The sequence below is a fragment of the Vombatus ursinus genome, unplaced genomic scaffold, assembly GCF_900497805.2.
Source record: "Vombatus ursinus unplaced genomic scaffold, bare-nosed wombat genome assembly UNPS02008961.1, whole genome shotgun sequence".
NCBI classification, from domain to species: Eukaryota; Metazoa; Chordata; class Mammalia; order Diprotodontia; family Vombatidae; genus Vombatus; species Vombatus ursinus.
In genome coordinates, this window is record NW_020948739.1 from 8,148,629 (window position 1) to 8,166,033 (window position 17,405).

At 40.9% G+C, this 17,405-nt stretch overlaps 1 protein-coding gene across 6 annotated transcripts in view; it reads right to left on the bottom strand.

Moving 5' to 3' along the window:
- NCALD (neurocalcin delta) overlaps positions 1–17,405 on the bottom strand; it is a 356,021-nt gene that overhangs the window by 97,298 nt on the left and 241,318 nt on the right. Inside the window, exons 1-2 of one of the 6 annotated variants that reach the window (XM_027850000.1) lie at positions 8,393–8,527; positions 2,897–3,071 (exon numbers count right to left, since the gene is read on the bottom strand). The exons of 3 other annotated variants lie outside the window; for them this stretch is intronic. The gene's annotated coding sequence lies outside the window, so the exon portion shown is untranslated. Of the gene's footprint in view, positions 1–2,896; positions 3,072–8,392; positions 8,529–17,405 lie in introns of those variants that run through there. 2 more of the 6 variants (XM_027850001.1, XM_027849996.1) reach the window with 2 other exon arrangements.

A 17,405-nucleotide genomic window follows, 5' to 3' on the forward strand; every position in this document is an offset into this window, starting at 1 on the left:
GAAGAAGAAGAAGAAGAAGAAGAAGAAGAAGAAGAAGAAGAAGAAGAGGAAGGAGAAGGATGAGGAGGAGGAGGAGGAAGAGGAAGAAGAGGAGGAAGAGGAGGAGGAGGAAAGGAAGGAAGTAAAGGAAGGTAAAGAAAGGAGGGAAGGAAAGAAGCTCCTTAAGGGTAGGGACTGTCTTCCTTACTTGTATTTATGGTCTTAAAGTACTTAAAAGTTTTCTCTCTCTCCCTCCTCTCTCTGTCTCTGTCTCTCTATGTCTCTGTCTCCCTTTCTATCTCAATTTACTGATCCATAGATTGAGCTATAATTTCAGACTTACAAAAAATAAGTTGTCTGAATTTAAAAGTAACATTTTTTTTTAAAAAAAATTGGAAATTTAGTTCACTAAATTCATACTCATGCTCCATTTCATCATAACACTTCATAGGATCTAAAGCAGGATGGGAATTTAGAAAACATCTGGTCCAAAGAGTCCATTTTATATAAGAGGATACGAATGTCCCAAGACCTTAAGTGACTTTCCCAGTCTGTCAAACAGAGATGCTGTGACTTCAAAACCAGGGTTCTTCCCTACTCAATTACCTAAAACTCCCTAATGCTTATTAAGTCATATCCAAAATTATTCAGCTTGGAACTTGATGAAAAGTGGTAAGGTAGGAAGGACAGTTGGTGAAAATCAAAACTAAGTGATCGCCCCCAGGACACACACACTTAACTAGCTTTGTAGACTAAAGCCTCAGTTTAACTAGGGAGTTCTGACTGGAATCACTTCGAGGCCAGGGTGATTGCGTGAAGTCTACCTTTTGCCTGATGTGAGTAAGCTGAAGGTTGGTGGCTGGGCCCTGCCAGTCACTGGACAAAAAAAGGAAGTAGCTCCTTGGGGAGGGGATGCCCAGTGCTACTGGGGGGAGGTTGAAAGGATACTAGGCAGGGATGGTTGAGGTTTCACAGAAGCTAAGTTGAAAGGGATCTCAAAGTCTTTCTTGTTCAACCACACACCTGAGATATAAATCACCCACTCTCCCCACCCCCAACAACATCCTGACACGTAGTCAGACTCTGCTGGAAGAACTCTACCATTCAATGCTCGGGTAAAACTGGCCTTTCTCCTCTTCCTCCTACATGGAATTTCACTGTCCCTGTGCCTGTACTTCCCCTCACCTCAGCTTCTTGAAAACTCTCCTTTTCCCTTTCAGGCTCAGTTCAACAGCCACCTTCTAAATAAAGCCTTTACTCCTTCTCTTCCTACCTTCTATCCTCCCCCACCCCCAGCTGCTAGAGCCCTCTGCTTCAAAATTCTGTAAGCTCCTGGTGGTCAAGGATTGTTTCACTCTGTCTTTGTATCTCCATTGCTTGGCACTTAGTAATTGGTCAGTATGTGCTTGTGGATTGATTGATTGAGGAGAAGAGAACTCACAATTCTATAGGCAATTCATTCCTTTTTTTTCTTTTTCTTCTTTTTTTTTTTTTACAAACTTAATTCTTAGCGAGTTATCTCTTTTTTCTTTAAGGTGTTTCTGTTGACTTAACTAAGTGCCTCCCCATAATCCCAATATATTAATTTAAGAGAAAATAAGAGTCTACATCTGCCCAAGAAAAGATACTTTTCCACAGCTGTATAAGAGAAAAGCTATTCTCTAGAGATGCTAAGAGGAGGCTCTATTCTGCATCTGCCTAAGACATGTTAACTTGTTATATTTATATGTTTGTTGTTGCTCAATTGTTTTAATTGTGTCTGGGTGTTCGAGACCCTTTTGGGGTTTTCTTGGCAAAGATACTGGTGTGGTTTGCCATTTCCTTCTTCAGCTCATTTTACAGATGAGGAAACTGAGGCAAACAGGGTCAAGTGACATATCCAGAGTCACAGGGCTAGTAAGTGTGTAAGGACAGATTTGAATTCAGGTCTTCCTTGATTCCAGGCTGGACACTCTATGCACTGTGCCACCTAGCTGCCCCTTATATTTGCATGAGAAAGAAAACATCTAGGTCATCAGAATCAAGGAACTCAGGGCTAGTAGACCCAGAAGCCAGGCCCTACCCTGTTGTCCTCTCCCTCTGCTTGTTTAGAGATATAGGCCAGGTTATTTGTAAGTCCAAATTGATAAATCATGGACTACTACTCAGTTATTTGTTGCATAATATACGATGATTGTTGGGTTGTTAGTCATTTTTTTTTGTCCTTTTAATAAGACTACCTTTTTGCTACCTTGTGGCCAGCAATATTTGCAAGTAGGGATTTGGTGTCACCCTGTTGAGTTGTGCAATGGGACTCCCTGGGAGTGGGAGGGTGGGAGACAGGGAGAAGTGTGATCTCCCAAAAGATACCCCTGGGCCCTTCATGTTAGTGAGGTCTCTGACATAAGGCTTACAGTAGTAAAACAACTGATTTTTAAGGTTTGCAAAGCACCTATTACCTCATAATTTCCCTCAATGGAAAGAGAACTGCATTTGGCACCCAAGGACCTCCAAATCCTGTCTCATTTACTTATTTAATTTCTTTGGGTCTCAGTTTACTCAAAGGTTACACAGCTGAGCTTACAGCTCTAAGCCTATGAATTGTCAATTTGAATCCCGGTTCTTCTTCTGTCTGTATTATCTTGGCCTTACTTTCCTCATAAGAGGGTTAAACTAGAGGGCTTCTAATGTTCTTCCAGCTGTAGATCTATGGTTCTCACAATAACCCTCTGAAGTAAATACTATAGGTATTATTATCTCTATTTTACAGATGAAGAAACCGAGGTAGAAAAGTTAAGTGACTTACTAAGGCTACTTACACGGCTGGTGAGTGTTAGAGGTGGGATCTGAACCCAGATCTCTCCTGGTCACACTGAATCTCATAAAGTGCAGCACTGGTTAGTTAATAAAAAATTGTTACGAGGCTGATTGATAATACCTCAGGCTACGAATGTTCACCATGTAATCCATCATCACCAGCAGGTGTGGGATGACTTTTGTAGGCTGATCTTTTCTGATCTATCTGCAAGGCTGTTGTAAATACCCAGTCATCCGAATCTAGATCGTGGTTTTGGCAGCATGAATCATCCCAAAGGCTGTGGGAGTCACAGAGCCTAGAGAAGAGCCAAGAAATAGCAAACAGAGTGCTTAACATTTATCCCCCTAAGGATGGGAGTTAAGCTCATGAAGGCAAGGAAAATCCTGATCATCCTAGAAAATGTCATCCTTGCACCAGAACAAAAAATTGTGGGGAACATGAAGATTTCTTGGGGTCACTGTGGCAGCCCTTGGAAAACATGGACATGTCGTTTCCTACCTGCAGATTCTATTCAACCCTACTGGACCACGGTCAGCCTACAAAAAGCGTGGTCAATGTTAAATGGGTGCTATGTCTCCCATTAAAAGCTCTTAAAAGACATAAATCCTAATAACAACTGAAATTCAACACAGATAAAAGAGCGGGTTGTCTTTTAAGGAACGAACTTCACTCCCACTGAGCTCTGATATTTACCAGTTCAATGAGCACATGCTAAATGCCTACTATGTGTAAGGCACAGTGTGTACTATAAACTGAAGATAAAAAGACAAACTGAAAAACAGTTCTTGTCCTCAAGAAGCTTCCATTCTACTGGGGAGAGGCAGAGGGAAGATAAAACATTTAAACATATATATATATATATATATATATATATATATCCATATAAATATAGGTAATATCATTTGGGAAGGAAGAAAGCCCTAATAGCTACGATTTTGCATATAATATTAATATCAGTCATAGATGGGTTCACAGTCTTTTTTGTAGGAGACTCTAGGTTGGTAAGATCACAGACCTATATGAATATTGAATATCAGGCAGAAATGATCCCTGATTTTCCATTGTCCCTGTTAGAAAGAGTCATAAGTGAGTATATTTCAAAACACACTTTCTAGTTGGCTTTTAATCACACAATTTCTACTTAAACAGAAATGTGTGACATGTGCCATTCTTAAATGCTTTTCCGCCAATCCTAAATCTTACTCTTTGTCCTGGGAGGGACTAAAAATCAGGATAACCAAAGTCAAGCATTCGAGCCCTTTCCCAAATTCCCTTAGCAAGTCGTTCCTGAGACATGCATTCCCCATTAAGCAGGTGCACTTTTCTCTCCCCAAAGTATGAGAACCATTTTAGGAAATCCTCTTTTGTAATCCCCCAGGGAACCTACCAAGGGGAAGTTGCTAAGCCTCCATCTCAAATGTTAGGCATCTGGAAGGAGTTGAAATAACAGCTTGCGCAAAATGTCACAGCTCTCATTCCATGCACTTACATTAGGAGGGTTAATGCTGATGCACTCCAAAGGATGGCTTCACTGCAGACCAACCAGCTAAAAAGTTTGCTAGTTAGTTTAAGAAGAAAAGTCAGGCTGTCTGTTCAAGCAGACCAAGGTATGGAAATGAGGTACAATAACTACAATAACATGATTAAAGAGAATGTTAATAAATAGTCATGGAATGCAATGGAATTGACTCTAGACCAGGGATGGGGAACCTGAGGCCTGGAGGCCACATGTGGCCCTCTAGGCCCTCAAATGTGGCCCTTTGACTGAATCCAAATTTCACAGAACAAATCCCCTTAAAAAAAGGAGTTGTTCTGTAAAACATGGACTCAGTCAAAAGGACCTAGAAGGTCACATGTGGCCTTGAGGCCGCAGGTTCTCCACTCCTGCTCTGGACAATTCAGACCAAACCCTTCCATCTTACTTATGTTTACCAGTAAATGAGGCAAATTGTTTTGGAGGGGCACAGAGGAGGGGTAAAGGTTAGGGTCTGAATTATATGGCAAATTTTCTCTATTTTTCAATTATCTGCAACTGTGCAACCCCAACCTCAGATTCTACTGATACAAGTAAATCACAGCCCTGATTTAGATTGATTTCACTATAGTTGTTTCTCGTGTGATGCATGTAAAACTCCCATAAGCATTGAGGGCTGCTAACCTGTTCAACCAGATGAGTGTGTGTTATATAAAACCGGGATAACAGCTAGGTTCCGTAATGCCCATATCTAGTTTTACGGGAATGAAAAGAAGAGGCCTTTCTTAGGTTTTCAACCCAGATCTCATCTACCATGCTGAATTCTTTGTGTAGGCACTAGCATCCTTTGAACAGTTACAGGTACCCTTGTGTGTACTATATACAACTACACCTTGATGGAAGAGGAAGGGGTTGACTTGCATACTTTAAGTTAACACTAGCATTGTTCCTCTTAATGCCTATCCAACTGGATAGGAGTATTTCATTTCAAATTGCCACAGGTATATGCAACGCTGACTTGGAGTTTCAAAGGAAGGTGGAATTTTTTTTAATACCTCGTACTCACACAAATCTGTTTCCAAGCAAAATAGAGGAAACATATTATTATGAACTTTGAGGGTCAAAATGGATGTTAGCAATGGTAAAAATGGCAGGGTGGTGTACGGGGAAGAAGTCAGTTCTATGAACTCTTTTGGCTTTGTCAATATGTAATTCAACTAACTGTACACAAATGTTTAAACCATAACATACTCAGAGTTTCCAGAATAAATCATGCCGTTCCCACCAACCTATATATGTAAGGAAGTGATCAAGCAAAGGCTAGATGACCACTTGTTGAGGATGTCAGTAGTGTGTATCCCTATTTGGGTATAGGTTGGGCAATATAACTACTACGAGCCCTTTCAACTTTAAAATTTTATGATTCTGTGCTTCTGGGATCAGTCTGACTCTTCTGAAGAAGATTTTGACACCAGCTTGATACACCTATATTTTCAATGCCATAAAAAGAGCTAGGTCAGATGACCTCTCATGCCCTTTCTAAACTCTAAGGTTCTTATTTTTGATTGTTGAAAAAATCAACAAATATATTCTTAGCACAGGGCTCGTTGAACAGCAACAAAAATTTTCTCACTGAGCCATAGGATCAAACAGCTAAGTTCTCCTATATTCTTATTTTATGCCTCTGACATTCATACGCCTTCCTTATTTTATTATTCCTAAGTGAAGAGAGATGTAACGACAGTGTCAGAACAATCTGAGATCCCTGGAATTGAGATGAATAAGATTCCCCCATTCAGATCAATCTAAATCCTTGACTAAAAGTCATTTATCACCAAGGCACTTTTTAATGATGGGATTTTTAGTGGGTTTTTAGATGACAGAATTAATGGTCCATGCTCAAATGCAAAATAATATTTCAAATAACATATTTCTAAGGATATTAAGAATTTAACCTCTGGTTTATTATATTTATAAAACTGATGAATTCATGATATGTTGTCTTTGTAGATGTGACTTGAATGTACTGATGCTATCTGGCAGTTCCTGCATGGGTGACCCTGATCTGGAGCTAATATTAAGACCAAATGATTGATGTAAATACATATTTTATTGTTGTTGTTGTTGTTCAATCATGTCTGACTTTTCATGACTCCATTTGGGGTTTTATTGGCAAAGATACTGGAGTGGTTTACCATTTTCTTCTTCAGCTCATTTTACAGATGAAGAAACTGAAGCAAACAGGGTTAAGCAACTTGCCCAGGGTCGCACAGCTAGTAAGTGTCTGAGGCCAGATTTGAACTCCCAAAGATGAGTCTTCTTGACTCCAGGCCAGGCACTCTATCCACTATACCACCTACCGGGCTTATATGTATGTATTTATATACATTCATGTACATATGCATACAAGTACAGGTGTATATATTTATACGATATATATGTCTATATGCATATATAGACATATATATACACACATACATACACTCAATGAAAATCACTTCAAATATTAGTATTTATCCCATTCATCATTATAGCTGAGTACCATTAATCTATTTCTCACTACCCAGAATAAGTCACTAAAAATTCAGGTAACATGTCAGGCATAGTGAAATTTGACATTTCACAAAGCATACACAAATAGTTAAGAAGCATTTTCTTTTTTTATTATGAGGCATTTAAATCTTCTGCAGACCTTGGAACACTTAGGTATGATGCTATTAGATCAGGGGAGATTGCCAATTGGTGCTAAGTTAAAAGGCTTTGAGGTTAGGTGAACACAAAAATCAGAACTTTAAAGACCTCCCCAATACCAGATTTTTCCCCTTAGAATCACAACATGCAAAATCATTTACTTGTGGCAGTTACAGAACTGCTAAGGAATACCAAGGTCCAAAGGGAAAGGAACAACAGTATTGAGAAAATGCAACTTAAACCATTGACTATGTACCCAGGTACAATGAAAGTTATCAGGACATAGGCTTTTACAAACTAACATCAATTCTGCCCCCACCTTTAAAGGCAATAGTTGGTGGTAGTATCAACCACAATCTAGTCTTGAATGGATTGATCTTTACATCAATACATCTGAGTAAAAGACACTACCTTTAGATTTGGATAGGAACTATCCATTTCTTATTTAAGTATTAAGTTCCCTTTTTTTGACCCAAGCAGCTTCAGTAACCCCTTTGGCAAAGAAGTTCTAATGTCACTTTCCAAAACAAATTGGAATTTATACCCTAATCTTTTTTTTTTTTTTTTGGTAGGGGAGAGGGAGGCGATAAGGAGATATTAAGATTCTTCACTTCTATATAAAAGGAAAGGAAATGCTTGGACACCCAGCATCAGTTACATACAGCACCATTTCCTTGGCACAATTCTGACTTTAATTTAAAAAAAATTTTTTTTTTAACAGGAAGCTGTTGACAATCCTCAGTACAGGGCACACACACACACACACACACACACACACACACACACACACACACACACACACACTCCAGTACACAGTATACAGCTAAGGAACTGATAAAGGCCCTCCCTCCTATTGTCCGAACCTAATGCATACTGAAAGGGACCTTATTTTAAAAGGAAACACGCACACACAAACTTTTGTTTGTGTTTGGTGTTCCTTTCGCTCTGTTCCCATTGTTGCTAATTATGAACCCTGCCAACGAAAATAGAAACCGAGTTTCAAAGTGTCCTTCGCTGGAGCTGGCGAGAGAGGGTAGCGGATGGTAAAGTAACGAACGAGACGCTGTGGTTCTGGCTGCGCCGGAGTTTGAAATCCCAAACAATGTCAGAGAAAGCGACTGTTGGAATGCAGGAGGGAGCGATCTGGCCCAAGCTGGACCAGCTGCTTCCCCGGGGCAGTGTGGTCCTTGAGCAAATGCTGGAGCAGGAAGGATGATTTGGCTGGGACCATCCCACCCCATGAGCTGAGCCTCCGGGGCTGCACACATTATTGGCCACTGGAAGCTGGCTCACACTTAAAAAAAAAAAAAAAGAAAAGAAAAGAAAAGAAAAAGATACTCCAATTGCTCATCAAGACAAACTTGCAACAGCCAGGGGTGGGTGTATGGGGTGAAACATCACCACACTAAGCTTTAAAATTATCTGGCTAGAATGTAAAGCAAAGTGGTTACCTCACACGGAAGAAATGCAGGACTTTAATAGTCCATGCTCCGGCAACCCCTGGAAAGCAGCGGTGGCGGCGGCGGCAGCAGCTGTGGCGGCGGCGGCAGCAGCAGACACAGCAGCAGCGAAAGCAAACGGAGATAAGTCCAGCATCCAACAGATTCTCACAAGCCTTTGGCTCGATGGACTAAACCACAGACTCAGCCTCCAGCTGACGTCAAAGTCGCTGTCACATGGCCAGATGAAAGCCAAGAGAGCATTGGTTGTCGTAGCAACCACCGAGCTGCTCTGAAATTATTTCAATAGGTCATCTGTCACAGTGTGTGTGTGTGTGTGTGTGTGTGTGTGTGTGTGTGTGCTCACGCTCGTTTGCACAGCCACCGCAAGCGGCTGCTTCCTGACGACCTGAACTCATGGAAGTCGTAACTCACAGGTTTCTTCTAACTTTTCCCTGTGCAGGACGCAACATGTGTCCCTTTCTAAAACAGAGCAAGAGACTCTCAAAACTTTCAAAGAACTCACTCTCTCTCTCTCTCTCTCTCTCTCTCTCTCTGTCTCTCTCTCTCAGATGAAAGGAGGCGACAGAGTGTAGAGGATGGAGAGCTGACCTCTGAGTCACGAAAGACCCGGGGAGTATTCCCGCCTCAGCCGTTTAGTACCTTGTGTGATGCTGGGCAAGTCACGTTTCCTCCCTGAACCGGGACTTCCTCATCCATAATGTGATGGAGTTAGATGAGATGTCATATAAGGGCTCTTTGTGGCTCTAAATTTGTTGTAATAATAATAGCTACAGTTTCTGGAGCCCTTTGAGGGTTTGTAAAGTGTGTTACAAAAAATATCTGCCTTTGTTATTATCCTATGAAAGAAGAAACCTAGGGGAAGAGTGCCCAAAGGGACAGTGAAATTAACCCAAATTGATGTGCTAATAAAATATCAATAATATTAAGAAGAAAAGAATACATCACTTCTCTTGGCGGACAGGTGGTTAGAAAGGAGGTAGGTTTTATAGCTAGGTAGAGCACTGGACCAGAAGTTAGGAAGGTCTTAATTCATATTCAGCCTCAGACACATTTTAAAAAAAATTTTTTTAGGCAATTGGGATTAAGTGACTTGCCCAAGGTCACACAGCTAGTAAGTGTCAAGTGTTTGGTCTGAGGCCAGATTTGAACTCAGGTCCTCCTGACTCCAGGGTGGGTGCTCTATCCACTGCACCACCTAGCTGCCCCCCTCAGACACATTTACTAGCTGTGTCACCCTGGGTAAGTCACTGCTGTCTGCTTCAGTTTCTTCATCTGTAAAATGAGGATAATAATAGCACCTACCTCCCAAGGTGGGTGTGAGGAACATATGATAAAACATCCATGAAGCACTTTGCAAACCTTAAAATACTATATAAAATTCTAGTTGTTATTGTTGTTATTAAAAATAAGGGTGTTGAACGATTCCTTCCAGCTCCAAAGCTATGATCTTAAGATTTAAAAAAAAAATAAAGGCTACATGGAAAAATGAAGAAAAATGCAGGTTGCTTGAGATTCTCTTGGCCAGTTCCAACTAGGAGAAGATAGTCGGATGATAATGTATTCCTATATTATAAAATGTTTGCACAGGAATGAAGATACACACCACCACCACCACCATCATATATACATATTCCAAAATTGTGCTACACACTGCATTTTTTTAGACAGCCTTGTCATGAGATCATTTTTCAAGAATTGTCAGATCTGCAATATTTGCATTAACTTTACTCACACTGATCTTTCTCATCCAACTCATTCTCCAGCCTCTTCATTTGGCTTTACTGTTTATCAATATTTGGGAGTAGGGTGGGAGGAGGGAGAGAGAAAGAGAGACTCTTTGTGTACGTTCAAAAGAGAAAACTGTTAACCCATGCTAAGGACATTCAGTTTAATAGCATTTATTAAACACCAACTGTGTGTACAGAGCATTGATTTGGCTAGGCACTGAGTGAAATATATATTATATACAAGTGATTTAATTGCTAGGATAGCTCTGTATTTCTAGGATATGCTACATTAACAAGTGTTAAGCAGGAAAGATAATTATGTGTTACTCCTTATCACCGATCATAACACCAAATTTATCTTATACATAAAATTTGTAACTGGAAGTTATTTCATAGCACATATATGTGTGCATATATGTGTATAACCAGACAAAACACAAATTTCTCTCTCTCCTTTCTTTCCTTCTCTGTTTTTTTCCTCCCACTTCTCTCTTTTCTTCTCCCTTTTCCCCCAACTTGATTCCTCCAAATTTGACATATACCATTTTTTTCTGAGTGGATCACAGAATTCAGAAGTAGAAGGGACCTTGTTGTTGTTCGGTCTGACTCTTTATGACCTCATGGACCATACTGTCCACAATATTTTCTTGGCAAATTTACTGGAGTGATTTGCCCCTTCCTGTTCCAGTGGATTAAGACAAGCAGAGATTAAGTGACTTGTCCAGGGTCATACAACATGAACTCAGGTCTTTTTAGCTCCAGGCCCAGCACTCTAATCACTAGCCACCTAGCTGCCCCAGGAAGGACCTTACAGATTCATAAATTCAATTTAGCTGTGGAAGGGACCTTACAAGTCACCTAAATTCAATCCCCAGATATCCCAGATCCAGAAACTGAGGTCCACAAATGGCTTACTGAAGGTCAACCAAGATCCAAGTGGCAGAGCCAGAACGACTGAAACCCACATCCTCGACTGTACATCCAACTTTCCTTCCACTGTACCACACTGTCTCTTGACCTGCTTAGTCATCAGCTAGTCCAACTACCCTCATCTTAGTGCTTTGAAGGAGAACACACAGTGTGTAAGTTTACACGATGGATGAAGACGCTTGGGAGAAACATGGCTTTGTTGTTAAAACTCCAAGGATCTTTCCATTCTGGGTTGGGCAAGGAGAACCAAGATGCCCAATTCTGGTTTTCTAAGAAGCAGAGTACCTCCCATTTGGGACATGATAAACAAAGCCAGCTGGGTAAACTTAGTTTATTCTACTGAACCAAACTTCCACTGAGTCAGAAATTGTTACTTCAGGGATGGGACTACTAACCATCTTGGGCAGCCACAGAAGTCTTCTAAGCTAGCATCAATTTGCCCACTTCCTTCCTGCACCCCATTAAGAGCAAATGATGTACTTTGATTCAGGAAGCTTCCTTCCTTTATCATAACTACTTTGGGGGGCAATATCATTTAAGCAAGATTTTAGTAATAACCCACTTTTATTCATTAATTTCCAAGCCTCTGGCTGGCAGGTCGGACTTGTCTCAGATTTTCAAGTAATTTAGGAAGCAGAACAACACAGAGTTTCTCCTTTTGTTCTTTGTTTATATACCTGCTGCCAGATGTTTGGAGTCTAAGATAGACAATGGAAAGATTTAGAGAACTGCTTCAATTCTTGTGTTTCAACCTTGCTATGGGGAGGGAATTATTCAGATCTGCTTTCTGTTCAGGTATGAACATCATGGCAATTTTCCTGAAGGGCTGGGGTAGATGGGAGGAGGGGGAAAGAAGGGGCTTTTGGAACATAAAGACAGAGTTGATACAGATGGCTGCAATCTGTCTACACAGCCAATTTGCATATGCTATCTGATCAGCTAAGAGGATCCTACTGTCTGAAGCAAGTACATGTTAATAAAAACACATGCCCTTCGTCCTAAAAGTTAAAAACAAACAAAAATTGGTTGCCCAGCACGATGTCAAAGGGTTGTGGATCTTAGGAGGGAGAAAGGGGTAGACCAGGGGTGAGGAACTTGTGACCTTGAGGCCACATGTGGCCCTCTAGGTCCTCAAGTGGGGTCCTTTGACTGAATCCAAACTTCACAGAACAAATGTTCCGTGGCCACATGTGGCCTCAAGGCCACAGGTTCCCCACCCCTGGGGCAGACATTAAAAGATCAGCATTGGTGGCCATAGAGAACAATGATAAATAGGGACCCAGAGTGTTCTGGGGAAGGGTTAGAAAGACCTGAGGTTAACTAGGAGATACCAGAATGATAGAGTTTTAGAGCTAGAAGAGATGTTGGAAACCATTTGATCCAGACCACTCTATTTTTCAGATGAGGAAGCTGGGTCCAGTTCCAAATGAGACAGCACTTTAATTAGAAATCAAGGATTAGAATCCAGTCGTCTCCCAGTTCAGGACTTTTGTCACAATACTATAGTGCCTACCAAGTGAAATTCAAGCTCCTATCCCTGGCATTCAAAGGTGTGCTCAATCTGACACTTGCCTTCTCACCCTGGAACTCCCCTCAGCCTTCTCACTGTGGGACATCCCTCTTCCATGCCAACTGGGTGGGGGAGGACTTCCATTTTGGGAACAGATCTAGGATGGCCATCCTCCATTCCCTTCTTGGCTATGCTTCTGACTTTCTAGACTTCTCTGCCTTGCATTCTCTCCCCATCTCCCCACTTTTCAGCTCCCTTTTATGTGTTATCATTAATTTTTCAGTTACCTCTTAATTTTGTAATTCCCACCCTGGGACAAAGTTATCTTGATTGGTAAGCACAAACACAACCAGCTCGGTATATCTAGCCAGTCTCAGACCAACAACCAGATCAGACCATATTTCACACTCAGTTTGGTCTTCCACCTTGGTCATCTTGCCATTACTATCTTCCTTGTTGTGCATACTCCCCTTCCTTTGGAGACTCCCCCAAAACTCCTTTCCCTAACCACCAATCACTCCTTGTATGTGTTGCTTCCCCCTGTGAGAATGTAAGGTCCTTGAGGGCACATGCTGTCACCCTTTTGTACTTGTATCCTCAGCCTTTTAGATCAATAACTGGCACGTAGTGAATGCTTAAATGTTTTTTGATTCATTCGTTCAAGTGACAAAGAGGCAGATTTGGGCTTGATCTAATTAAAGTGGTTTTTTTTTAAAATTCCTAACAATTAGAGTTATCTAAAAGTGTAATGGGCTGCCTGGGGAGGTATCAGGTTCCCCATCACTGGGGGTCTTCAAGCAAAGGCTTGTTGACCACTTGTCCAGTATGGTATAGAGAGGCATGAGTTGGATGAGATAACCTGTGAGGTTTCTTTAGTCTCAGAAATTCTATGATTCTGTGGCTTTGAAGAGAATTTAGTAGTGAAAGTATCACTATTGAGCAGCACTCTTCCTCTCTTCCCCTCTCCCCATACTAACTGAAACCTATATCTAGATCTAAAGGTCTCTCCTTGATAGCAAGGATGTGTAAGGGGCTCCACAGCTATGAAATAGAACTTGAGTCAATGGCACTTGTTTGCATGGCACAGGAGAAAGAAATAACTAGAATTTCTGGGGATGGAAAAGGAATGAATTAGCAGCAACTCCCCTGGGATTCCACAAAAGGAGAATGGTTCTTTTTGCTTTCTCTAGAGCAAAAGCTCTTGGAGGAAATAGCTGAAATATAAAGGTTAAAGAGAGGAGTGGGAATGGATTTCAGCATGTAACCAATGAGGAACTCTGAAGAAGAATCAGAGTAAAAGATGCCACCAAGGAGTTGTATAAGAAGTAAGGAAGATGGGCTGAGTGTCAAGGTGAGAGTCAAGGGTGGCAGGTAGATGGCTGGGGGTGTCCATTGGTATCCTCATGATGTTGGCAGGAATTATGGAAGGTCTCTAGTACATTGAGTGGACTCTGTGGGGATGCAATGGGAAGCCATGGATTAGAGTTACTGGTTGGGGCAGGCAGATGGGTTGGGATCTGCATGGCAGGAGGTTCTGAATCTAGGAGCTCACAGATCCATGGGAACATTTGTGCAGGAGATGGGAGGGAGTGAAGTGCTAAATAATATACAGAATCACACGTCTTCATAGTAAGGTGGAAACAACACTTCCTTCTTAGCCTGCCTTTACTCACTCTTGCAAGCTCCAGCATCGAATGTTACCTTTAGCACTGCCCATAGAATTAAGGCTCCAATAGCTACATTTAGCAGCAGGGATCACACAGCACATAACTGACAACCTGTTGTCAACCATATGCCAGAATCAGGAAGGAATCTCTCCAGTCTTTTCTCTACGGCCTTAGATACTTCATAGCTGTACGAACCTGGACTAGTTATTTACCAATGTCTACCTCAGTTTCCCCAACTGTAAAATGGAAATAATAATAGCACCTACCTCTCAGAGTTGTAAGGATCAAATGGGAGAATATTTGCAAAGCACTCAGCACAATGCCTGACACACAGTAGTTACTTAATAAATGCTTGTTTCCTCCCTCCCTCTCTCCTTCCTTCTTTTCCTTCCTCCCTCCCTCCTTCCCTCCCCCTCTTCCTCTCTTCTTTTCTTCCTTCTTTCCTCCTTCCCTTCCTATCTCTTTCTTTCTCTTCCCCCTGCCTTCTTTCCTCCTTCCCTCCCTCCCTTCCTCCCTTCCTTTATTCCTTCCTGAGAAGTCACATACTTGTTGGGTTTAAAATTTTTTTTTTTTTAGTGCAAATGGACTTATTTCATAAAAGATCAGATTCAAAGCTGGAAAGAACTTTAGAGGCTATCGAGTTCAACAGAATCATTCTACAGATATGGAAACTGAGGCCAGGTGAGGTTAAGTGATTTGTCCAAGGTCACATAGCATATGTTTCAGTAGGATTTGAAATCAGGTTTTCCTGACTTTGAGTCTAGTCCTTTCTTATCTATGCCATGTTGCCTCTCTAGATCTATTAGTAAGCTGCTCTGGGAAACCATAAATTGCAGAGAAGATGCTGACCTACATTGGCAGAGGGAGTTTCTCATATTAAGGAAATCACCTTGAGGCAAGACCTTGCAAATATGGTATATATCTAACAATAACACTGTGTCCACTTTAAAATAGTTCCTTGGTATATGGTACAAACTGAACATATAAGAAAACAAAAGCAACTCAGTGAATACAGGGCAGACTCCTGTCACTGGGAAGTCACCCTTTTTTTATGGCATTACTCACTAGAATCCCACTTCAAAGCCTCATTGTGGTATGTAAGTGACCATGCATTCTTAAGAGCTATGTCAGCAGTATTTAAACCTTGGAAGGTGCTACCCAGCTAGAAAGGCTTCAGGTAAAATTCTATAAAACAGTTATGTGTCTGGCATTCCAGGCTCAACCTAATTAAGTACAGAGAGGCTTATTACCAGTAGACAGGCTGATGAAAATGTATTTGGGCACAGCAACTCATGAAGTACCATCTAGTAAGGTGTGGAGAAGGGCCTTGATCGGTGTCAGGAGAGGAAGTTCACACGCTGATTTTAAATCAGGGGATTGTTGGAAATACTGACACAAACAATCAGAATCGAAAGAAGATCACCATTTACTTCTATGAACTTAAATTCCTCAGCAATTAATATTCTACTCAGTTGTATAGATACTCATGTATGTCACATTTATTCTGCAAACTGCTTGAGAGAAAGGACTATGGATGGGATAATTTGTATCCCATAGAGCAGTGCTTCTTAAACTGTGGATCTAGATCCCATATAGGGTTGTGAAAAATTTGGCAACAGTAAAAGGTTTCTGAACATGCAATGACCAAAAATTAATTAAAAATCAAACACGTAATGAATCCCAAGTGTTTCTGGCAGCACTTGCCCATGCTGCATGGAGCAACTTCATGCAGCATTGGTTCTGAACACAAAGCATGCACCCTTGGCATTGTGCATGCCCTCAGGCCAAGCAACACCAACAAACATTACTGAAACTCGATAAGGGGTTGCGAGTGGAAAAAGTCCTGCCATAGAGCATCTGCTACAGTCTTTCATATAATTACAAAACCTAATATTTATTCAGCACTCTCTAATTTTTAAATTGTTTTCTTTTTTATTATGAACTTCTTGTTGTTATTTGGTTGTTCAGTAGAGTCTAGCTCTTCATGACCCGGTGGACCACACTGTCCATTGGGTTTTCTTGACTAAGATATAGAGTGGCTTCCCATTTCCTTCTCCTGTGGATTAATGCAAACAGAGGTTAAGTGACTTGCCCAAGGTCACACAGCTAGTAAGTGTCTGAGGCTGGATTTTAACTCAGGTCTTCTTGACCCTAGGACTGGCACTCTATCATGATTTTAACTGACTGTTTCTGTGAAAGAAAACCTTACATCCATGGAACAATCAGTCAGCAAAGTTCTCCCCTCTTTCACCATATTCCTATATTTTCAGCATCGCAAAGACCCACTCAGCCTTTTGCTCTATCCAAATGCCCAATTCACCATTATAAAACTTAGCCACTCTCCCTTATAGCTCTACTATAATATATCCTTTCTCCCCCACTACTCCTTGTAAAAAGTAAGCTTCTTAAGGTCAAAGACTGGTGGGTACATTTTATTTTATTTAATTTTTTATTCACAGTGCCTACCACAGTGCCTTTTATAAGTAGGAGCTTAGTAAATACTTGTTGACTGCATGTACAAAAATAATAATAGCAGCTCTTTTAATGGTGACAAAGAACTGGAAAGTGAGGGGATGCCCATCAACTGGGGCATGGCTGACTTAGCTCTTCTCAGCAATACAACGATCCAAGACAGTTTCAAAGGACTCATGATGGAAAATGCCATCCACATCCAGAGAAAGAATTGAAGGAGTTTGAATGCAGATCAAAGTGTAGTATTTTCACTTTTTTGATGTTTTTTTTTCTTTTGTTCTGTTTCTTCTTGCACAACATGACTAATATGGAAATATATTTTAAATGATTATACATATATAACCTATATTAAATTGCTTGGTGTGTTAGGGAGGGAACTCAAAATGTTTTAAAAATGAATGTTAAAAATTGTCTTTACATGTAATTGGAAAAACAAAATACTATTAAAATAAACACTTGTTGAATTTGACTGGGCAAATGAATTGCAATTTGTAGGGAAGGATTTTCTGACAATGAAAGTTGTTCAACAAAAGAAGTTCATTTTCTGGAGCTATTTCAACATTGGACAGGTCATCATCACCTGTCTGCTCTGATTTGAGAGTTAGCCTGCCTAAAGCAGGGAGATGATCTAAGTGACCTCTCAAGGCTCCTTCCAGCCTTATGAAGTTTATTTCCTGCTGATAAAGGAGAAGGCC